This window comes from Hemicordylus capensis, chromosome 5, assembly GCF_027244095.1.
Source record: "Hemicordylus capensis ecotype Gifberg chromosome 5, rHemCap1.1.pri, whole genome shotgun sequence".
Lineage (NCBI taxonomy): Eukaryota > Metazoa > Chordata > Lepidosauria > Squamata > Cordylidae > Hemicordylus > Hemicordylus capensis.
In genome coordinates, this window is record NC_069661.1 from 117,719,126 (window position 1) to 117,729,409 (window position 10,284).

Sequence of the window (10,284 nt, forward strand, 5' to 3'; positions counted from 1 at the left end):
AGAGGGATACTCACACCAATCACACATAACCACACATCTAACAGAAGAGAAACTTGAATTTATATTAGAACAATGACAATCCAGGGCAACAAACTATCAGTCCTGGACCTCCTCAGTTCATGTTCAATTACTTTTGTCATCCATTTTACTTCAGTCTCCACCCTATCCTTCATCACCTCTATAACAGCCATCACACTTTTTTGGTCAGCTATATGGGGTAACAGAAGAAGTACTGAGCAATAATTAGAGTTTCAGCCTTGATTTGATTAATCAGTTGGAGCAATCAATTTATAAACCTTTTCATCTGACCAAAGGTCACCACCAACACATCTTTAGAAAAACTAATGAGACTGTGCACACGAGCAGCCAAATCTAGGCTTGGGAAACCCAGCCTGCTTTTTGCTGCCCGTGAATTCCATTGGGATTGAACCCAATCCCGGTACTGCCCTCACGGGTAGCCCAACATTTTATCCTGGCTTTTAGCCAGGGTTTAAGGGTGCAAGTGTGCCCTTAACCTTGGAGCTGGGGTAATGAGTATCACAGAGCACCTAGAGCACCCGACTCCTGTGGGAATCTCCCAATGCACCGTGCTCATCAAGCGGTACACTGTAGGATTCCTGGAGGCCAGGAAAATGAGTCCTAGCTTCCAGAGATCCATGCTGTATGAAGCAGTACGGATCGTATGGGCAAGAACCAGTGCACCAGAGAAGTGTTCGGGGATCACCTGGGGGGAAAGTAGGTTCAACCTTGCCTCCCCCCCCCAACTGTCTCATAGTTGTGTGCACAACCTCAATATTTATTAAAGTAAATATTTATAAATGCTGCAGATGGCAGGCTCCACTTTAGGAGAGGCATTTGCCTCTCTCACACACAAGGGGATGCCTCTTCTAATATAATGTCTACTGTTACATCCCCAAAATATACAAACAAAACATAATTTTTAAAAGTCTAGATCTGACAGTACTTTGTCTTTTCTTAGATAGTGAAAATGGGGAGTTTTTCATTTGGGGAGTGAATTTTCTTGAAGATTCAGGTGGCTTACTATTCACAGTGGAGGCAGCATGAGTGTTCCTCCTTTTACATTTGTTGTTAACATTATTATCCCTCATCCAGCTCATTACTGCCTGTTGGCAGGCATTTATGGAGATAATGCTGTTTCCTGGTAATGATTACATGGAATGGAATGGACTCTTTATTTCAGTCATTGACCAGACAAAAATACAACACAATAGATAAGTAGTAGCGTTGGTTTGGAGCGTGCGTATGGTGGTGGGCGTCTTGTCGGTCGTGAGTGTTTGGTAGATGGGAGGGGATAAGTTTTTCTGCTTTTTATTGGTGTGGTGGTTTTAGTTCTCCAGTGGGGAAGGTTTCATCTGAGTTTGCTCAACCTCTGTTTGAAGCAGCTTATGTTTTGACGGCGGCGAAGGAGAGTTGTCTGCTCATCGCTTGTGGTGATGGAAGAGGGGATGGAGACTGAGGGGGTGGGTTCAGGAAAGGAGAAGGGACGCCGTTTGGTTGGGGAAATGGAAGGTGATCTTCCTATTGAAGAAGCTCATGCCAAAAAGAAGCATAGTGGCTCTGTGGACTATCAGGCTGGGGTTTCGGGGAGGCGGGAAGGTAGTGAGCCATCTTTTTCAGCTGTGGTAAAAGCAATTAACAAGGATGTGAAAACTGGAGATACCAGCCCTATCAAATTAGCAGAGTGGTTACATAAGGCTTTGGGAGATATTTCCAGGGCTAAGCGCCTTCAGTCCGGTGACTTGTTGATGGAATGTGTTCATAAAGAACAATTAGACAAACTCCTCTGTTTAACGTTTCTAGGTAAGATTAAGATTTCTTCTCAGGTTCCCAGGTTTCAGGCTTTGAGGAAGGGTGTAATTTGAGGAAGGGTGTAGGAAGGGCCTAGGTTGCGGCCTTTAACAATTTTTAGTTGGATTGCTCATAGCCTTTACGCTCACGGCCAAGAATTAAAACATGTCTTGTCGAAAACTTTGGATCCCCCTTCGTTTGTTTGTATTCAGGAGACTTGGTTGGTCCCTTCGTTGGCCTTCCGACTGCCAGGATATGTTTTTTTACGTAAGGACCAGAAAGAGGGGAAGGGTGGTGGTGTAGCTTTTGGGATTTTAGAGGGTTTGAATTTTTTGGAAGTTGATCTCAGGATTGATGATCTTGAGGTTTTGGTTATTGAAATTCCATTGGAAGGTTCTTCAATACCGGTTCGGGTTGTTAATGTTTATAACCCATGCCGGCTTCTGTCTAGACTTGTTTTAGATGCTTTGGTTGATGGTGTTCGAGGTCCGGTAATTTTCTGTGGGGATTTTAACAGTCATAATCCCCTATGGGGCAGTTTAAAGTTTGATCCCAATGGGAAAAATTTGGAGGCTTTTTGTGCAGATAATGGTCTTGTGGTTCTTAATGATGATACACCAACTAGGTTTAATGCCAGTACTGGATTAATGTCTCCTTTGGATTTGGGGATAGTTTCTAGCTCTATTGTGGAGAAGTGTTCCTGGGAGGTTTTGGCTGAATTTCACAGGGGGAGCGATCATCTTCCTACTTCGTTGCATTTTGGGGAACAGGGACGTTTTGAGCAGGGTTCGTTGGGCACTCGATGGAACTACTCTAAAGCTGATTGGAGTTTGTTTCAGTCTTTGTGCAAGCAGGAATTAATGTTGGTTCCAGGATCGGTTTCGTTGAGGAGTTTTCCGATATTCTTTCCAGTGGGATTTGTAAAGCAGCATCTCTTGCTATCCCTAGGACTAGGGCCCAGGTTGGATCTTGTCGCTCAGTTCCTTGGTGGTCGGAGGAATGCAGATCAGCTGTGAAAGCTAGGAATCGTGCTTTTAGGCGGGCTCAGCGCTCTTTATCTGGGGCTGATTTGCTTTCCTATAAGCGTTTAAGGGCGAAAGTTAAGAAGGTCATCCGGTCGGCAAAGAGGAAGAGTTGGAGGTGTTATTGTGATAGGATATCGGCAGACGTTCTGGTTGGGAATGTTTTCAAGCAAATTAAGAGGATGAATGGGGTTCGTTTAAGATCTGTGGGTATCCCTGCTCTGGTGTCAGTTGTAGGTTCTGATTCTATTTCGAACATGGAGAAGGCTGAAACGCTTGTTACTGTGTTCCAACGGGTTGGTAGTTCGGACAACTGGCCAGATTCCTTTAAACGGCATCGGGTAGATTTTATGGATTGCCATAGGGCAGTTTTTTATACGTCAGCTCCCTATTTAGAGGGTGAGCTTGATGCTTTCTTCTCTCCTTGGGAGCTTCAGAGAGCTTTGAGTTCGGGGAAAAGGTCTGCTCCTGGGGTGGATGGGATTAGTTATGTTATTCTTCAACATTTGCCTGTGGAATCCTTGGTGCTTTTGCTTTGTTTTTATAATTTAATCTGGGAAATGGGTATTGTCCCTAACTCCTGGAAGGATGCTGTTGTAATTCCTGTGGGTAAGCTGGGTAAGAACTTTTCGGGTCCGACCTCTTACTGTCCCATTGCTTTGCTTTCTTGTTTATGCAAGCTCATGGAACGTATGTTAAATGACCGTTTAGTGGCTTATCTTGAGAAATACCATTTATTTACAGACTTTCAGAGTGCGTTTCGGAGAGGTCGTGGTACATTGGACCAAGTGGTCAGGTTGGAGACTGACATCTGGAAGACCTTCTGTTTAAACGGGTTCTTGATAGTGGTATTTTTGGATTTGGAAAAGGCTTATGATATGGTGTGGAGGGAGGGTTTGTTATATAAGTTATATTGCTGCGGTGTTCGGGGGAGACTTTTTCGATGGCTGATATCCTTTTTCGCGGGAAGGCGAATTAAGGTTCGGGTCCAGGACTCTGTTTCCGAGCCTCGAGATGTTCAAAATGGAATTCCTCAGGGCAGCGTTTTGAGTCCTACACTGTTTAACATAATGGTAAATGATCTGCCTTCAGTTTTGCCACAAGGCGTGGTTTGTAGCATGTATGCAGATGATTGTGCAATCTGGTGTAGGAGTAGGAATCTGGGTGGAGCTGTCGATAAGATGAACAAGGCCCTTCTTGCCTTGGAATCCTGGGGTAATGAGAGGGGCTTTAAATTTTCATCTTTAAAGTCGAAGGGAATGGTCTTTACGCAGTGGAAGGTTCCGGTGGCTCCTTGTTTGTTTCTGTATGGCTCCCAAATTGAGGTTGTTTCCGAATTTATGTTTTTGGGGGTTATTTTTGACCCTAAGTTGTCTTGGGTTCCTCACATTCGCTATCTTGAGGATCGGTGTAGACCGTGTCTTAATTTGTTGAGGAGTATCTCTGGTAACCATTGGGGTGCAGACCGAGGGTCTCTTTTATTGATTTATCATGCCATGGTTTGATCGGTTTTGGATTATGGTTGTCACGTTTTTTCTTCCGCTCCCAGGCCCGTTTTGCACAAGTTAGACGTGATCCAGTCTACAGCTCTTCGAACTATTTGTGGGGCTTTCATTACCACACCGTGTAGCGTGCTTCAGGGTGTAACTGGCGAAATGCCAGGGAGCTTGCATCGGAAATATTTAGATATCATGCTTTGGAATCGACTACGTGATTTGTCATTTGGGACTTGGGGTAATGTGTATGATCTAAGTTGGGAATTTAGTGACTCTGGGAAATTCTCAGGAGACCGCTATCCTCATGCAGTTAGACTTTCTTTATGGTCTGGATCCGAACTTTTTGAGGGTTTACAGCGGGTGAGAATTGTGCCTTTAATATATCCAATCTGGCTTTATTGTCCTCCTGAGGTTTTGCTTGATGGTTTAGAGGGTGGACCCTTTTAATAGGTCTAATGCTGAATTGAAGTCCCTGACTTTAGAAAGATTGTCTGTTGATTCAGACTTTTGTAGCATTTTTACGGATGGTTCTAAATCTGCTCAGGGTGATAGGGTATCTGCTGCTTTTGTTATACCCAGTCTGGGTATAGAAAAGGGTTATAGGTTGACCGGAGGCGTTAGCATTATGACCGCTAAATTAACTGCAGTGCTCCTGGACCTGGAATGGGTTCAGGACATGCACCCTGGGGGATTTGTGATCCTTTCGGACTCTTTGTCGGGTTTGCAAGCCATCCAAGGGGGTAGTTTTTTGAACAAGTCCCCTGTTGTTGCTGACATCTGGAATTTGAATAATATTCTTCATTCAAGGGGCTTTTGCGTTAGATTCCGCTGGGTTCGTTCTCATATGGGGATCTTTGGGAATGAGCTCGTGGATACAATTGCGAAACGATCTCTGGACCGTCTGGCTGGATTGTAAAATTCCCTTTAATGGTATGGAAGTTAGGTCTTGGGTTGGGTCGGAGATGAGGAAGATTTGGCAAAAGGCATGGGATGTCAATTCTCCGGGTTGGAGGGTTTATGCTTTTTGTCCAAATCTAAATGATTTTCGGCTGTTCAGTATTTCGGGTAGGACCCGACAAGTCTCTCTGTTCAGGACATTAATGGGCCGTTGTTCGACTAGAGACAAGTTGTTTCTTCTTGGAAAATCTGAGACTGATTTATGCTTGTTTTGCGGAGTGTCTGAGACCATAGATCACCTTTTGTGGGTCTGCATTCGGTTTTGTGATGAGCGTGAGCGTTTCCTCCTGTCTCTTCAATCTGCTAATCTTTGTGACAGGTCTCTTCAGGCGTTATTTTTGGACTGTCGAAAATGGAAGATTGCTACCTCTCTTTTGTGGAGATTCCTCAAGTCAACACATCTTTTTGAACTTTTATAAAACCGTCTCTTTTTCTGGACATTTATGCTCTTTCTTGAACTTCCAGTAGGTGGCATTAGTGGGACCTTATGGTCCTGGTACGCCATTACCTTCCAGAAGAAGAAGAAGAAGAAGAAGAAGAAGAAGATAATCATGTAATCATGATTCTGCCAGTACTTTCTTACAAACCACTACAATATAACAATATATAGTACAGTCGACATTCATTAGTTTACCAATTGTTTCCTTACACAGCTTGCAATGTGGCAAAATTTTGCCACCATGGTAGAAACATTAAGATCACTGTCAGACAAAAGGAGAGACACATAAAAGGTCAATGGCCTACTTGGGAATCTAGACAAAATAGGTGACAAAAGTGCTAGTCGAATATCTCTATAAAATAAACAGTGACGCAGCATATGATCAATTGTCTCAACCGCTCCTGACTGTCACGGGTATAATCTTTGAGCAAAAGGAACAAGATCATGTAAATATTTAGCTGGTCTATGAGGGTGAGTTGCATTACCTAAGAAAGGTAAGTGTCTGACTCAGGCCCTGTCTTCCTTAATCACTATGTCCCAAATCTTATCAATGAAGCTATGATCCTTGGTATACTATCTAACAGAGAAGCCTCTTTCCTAATTAATAAATATCCTCATATCCCTGTTATATATATTCTGCCCTAAAGTTCATAAAGGTCTCCCTCCTCTGGGTAGACCTATTATTAGTGGATCAGCCTCAGTTCTGGCCTGTTTGGCCATATTTGTAGATTATTATCTTAAACCATTTGTAGAAAAGACATCTACGTATATTAAGGATACAGGAGATTTTATTCAAAATGTGGAGGGTATTCATATTCCCCCTAATTCAATCTTGGTGACTTTGGACGTTAAATCCCTCTATACCTGTATCCCTCTTGATGAAGCAAGGGCTGTAATTGAGAACATATTGGAATCTCGCACTATGAAGCATCCTCCCACTCTTTTCCTCTTAGAATTGATTGACCTTATTTTTGAAAAGAATCTATATATATATTTCTCCTGGGTGTGCCCAGGAGAAATGCGTCCCGGCAGCCCAGCTGATTGGCTGGGCTGCGGGGGCGCCTGATTGGTCCTGGCGCACCCAGGAGAATGGCGGCGGCCATGGCCGGGGAGCCAGGCGGGCCCGGCCGCGGAGTCGAGGCGGCGGGCCTGGCAGGGCCCGGCCGCGGAGGCAAGGCGGCGGGCCTGGCCGGGCCCGGCCATGGCGGCACTCCTGGGCCCGGCGGCGGTGGCGGGCCCGGCGGCGGCAGCACTATCCGGCCCGGCGGCGTCGGGGGCACTCTCGGGCCCTGCCGCCACGGCGGCACTCTCGGGCCCGGCCGCGGCGGCGGCACTCGGGCCCGGAGGCGGCACTCTCAGGCCTGGCCGTGGAGGTAAGGCGGCGGGCCCGGCTGCAGCGCAGGCGGCGGTGGGCCCGGCCGCACTAGAGGCACAGATGCTCTGTGCCCGGGCCCACTAGTTATTTTAAATTTTGTCAGCAATTTTATTTACAGATCAAAGGGGTTGCCATGGGCTCTCCAGTAGCCCCAGACATCGCAATTTTGTTTATGAACTCATTGGAGGTGAAATATTATTTGAATCCCCAATTTAACCCTCCCCCCCACATGTTTTGGAGATTTATAGACAATATTTTCTTGATTTATACCTACCTAGGTAATATTCAGGAGTTCTTGCTATGGATGAACACAGTGCATCCCCCATATTCAATTTTCGGGCCAATGGCATCAAAATGAGATATCTTTCTTAGATACAAAGGTCTGAGTTAATTGTTCAGGAAATCTTTCTTTTGGTGTATATAAGAAACCAACTGATAGGGGGAGTTATCTTCATCATTCCTCCTGGCATCCCAGGCATATGAAGGATAGTATACCCTCTAGCCAGTTGCTTAGGATTAAGCGTATTGCAACAGATTCTATGGAGTTTGAAAAGTAAGCTAATATTATGCTGACCCAGTTCAAACATAGGGGGTATCCACAGAGAACACTATACAAAGCAATTAGGAAAGCTAGATCTATTGATAGGTCAGAATTGTTTATCCATTTTGAAAGATCTTCAATACGTCGCTTGCCTTGGTCCCTTGAGTTTTCCACTCTTGGGTACCAAGTCAAGAATATTATACGCCGCCATTGGCATTTAGTTAAAGACATCCCTGGTTGTGATATGCCACCTTGTATAGCTTTCCGCAATGCAAGGACTCTAAGTAACATTCTAATAAGAGCTGATCTAGATAGGGGATGAACCTTCTGGATCTTACCCTCGTGGTCATTGCAGGGTTTGTAATTTTGTAATCAATGACAAGCAGGTGTTTATTCCCACTGTTGATAGATCTATAACACTGGGATGCTTCGGCAATTGTAGCACCAGGAATATTGTTTATTTAATTTACTGTTTGTGTCTCGCAATTTATATTGGAATGAGCACTAGATCTCTGTTCACTAGAGTGCTGGAACATTTATCCAGATTGAAAAATCGTGTTCTGGAGGCCCCTATGATAGCCCATTTTGTAAATAAGGGACATTTCCCCGAATACTTTAAAGTCTGTATTTTATTTAAATACAAGCCAAGACCATTCAGGAGAGAGGATGTACGAAAAATTCTCTTGCAAAAAGAAGCAGATATATATTCAGATTTATGGAAAGTGGAGGTTTAAATACTCACCTGGACCTATCCTGTTTTTTGTAGGTTTCACGAACATATTTTGACAGTTAGCCCATATCTGCTATTATAGGGGTTGCTTCTGTTTTGGTAGTTTATTATTGTATTCAGAGATAGGCTTATTACTCTGGGAATGGATGATAAAAATGTGAAGTTTAACCTTCATCTAGACCATCTGGTTTTGCTTGTTTGTTTTATTACATAAATTGCAGTTTTGGGAGGAGAAATAGTCCTCCTTGTGAGTAAATGTACCTTTTAAGTGATGTCTGCTGTTACGTAGATGATTGGGAACTAGCTCTATTTGGTGTGAAGCAGCATTTGAACTTGGTATTGTACCTGGACGTTTAGTGTTTGTATGGACTCGGTTTTCTTTAATAAGTAATTTTTCTTGTGAGTAAATTTACTCTCTAACTAGCATCCATCTGGTATGCATTAGAGTCAGAATGACTAAGCATAATTAAATCTCCATCTGGTATACATCAGAGCCAGTATGATGATGCATTATCAAGCCTTAGGGGTAATTGTATAAGGTATATGTATGGAGTATATTAAGTAGGGATTCAACAGAGATAAAGTTCAAGTCTTTGAAGAAAGTTCTATATTTATCTATAGGTAAGATATATTTTCATGAAGCCTCAGCATGGTGTGTTTGTACGTATATTGTTAAATAGATATTATGTTGTTGTTTATATGTGTTTTATCTTTATAGTCCTTCATGATGAAGCCTCTTCTTGAATAGTCTGTAGCTCGGTCATGGATCTCTGGATGATTAACAACATTAGATCTGAAGTTTCAAGTCAGGTCCATCTTTATAGTCCTTCATGACGAAGCACATGCAAAAATAGCTGATATCTAGATTTCAAGGACTATTTTGATTACACCCTGGAATATTTGATTATGCCTATCTAAGTTTTACTTGTTATAAACTTGGAATAAGGAGTAAAGCTTATTATTTATCTATATATGGGAGACCCACGAAGATGTTTACAAGACTAATACTAGGGTTGGAGTGAATTACTGAAGGAATTTATTCCACTGCGTCCATGCAAAAAGTCCAGCTTCTCCTTTTACATCATTGCACCTCCAAGAGTTCATCTTCATCTATTCATGGCATATTTGTGATGGGCTTCACTGCTTTCAACTCTCCTCTAACAACGGATGGATTTTTCCACCTCATTATGGACTTCTATTCTTTGGATACTGGAATATTCATCAATGTTTATGTATAGCTTTAATATAGTTTTTGCATTATTATTGTTTATACTCTTATATATATTTTTGTTTAAAGTTATTTATCTTGTATTTATGTTTCTTATATTTATAGTAGTGTATTGATATTCTATATTATTCTTTGTGACTTAGAATCCATAAAATCCATTTTGAGCAAGTTTAATATGTTCTAATATGTTTTATTAGTTTTCCACTGTATTTTTCTCCTTTTCACATTTTTTTTTTCATTTGTGGTATCTTTGTAATTTGTAGCAGCCAGAATCCCTTCTGGTTAAATATAGGATCTTTGGTTTGCCATGGGAGTAAAAAAAACCCCTCCCCTCCACTCTCTTGGGGGGATAGCCTTGTAGTAAGAGTAAAGGGTCCTATCATCTGGGTCAATTCTCACATTAAAATCTCTTCCTAGTACTACACAAGCCTCAGGGTGCATTATTAAGGCATACATAATATATTTCTCCAATCAATCGCACTTAACCTTATTCATAGTTTGTGTTCCATTTGGTGGTAAATATACATTTACAATTAGCACATCAATCTTTCTGAACCTCACAAGACAAGCCAGGGCAAAATAGCCACAGGCCTGTAAGCAGGCATTTATGGAGATCATGCTATATCCTGATAATGACGACATAGATTTGGGTGTCATCAGAATATTGATAGCACCAAATCCCTTGAT

General features: G+C 42.6%; 1 long non-coding RNA gene across 1 annotated transcript in view; it reads left to right on the forward strand.

Annotated features, from left to right (window-relative positions):
• The window catches only part of LOC128328062 (uncharacterized), a 66,512-nt gene extending 56,993 nt beyond the window's left edge, over positions 1-9,519 (forward strand). The window contains exon 4 of the long non-coding RNA XR_008308980.1: positions 9,088-9,519. This is a non-coding gene — a long non-coding RNA (uncharacterized LOC128328062). The remainder of the gene's footprint in view (positions 1-9,087) is intronic.
• Positions 9,520-10,284: the final 765 nt, after the last annotated feature.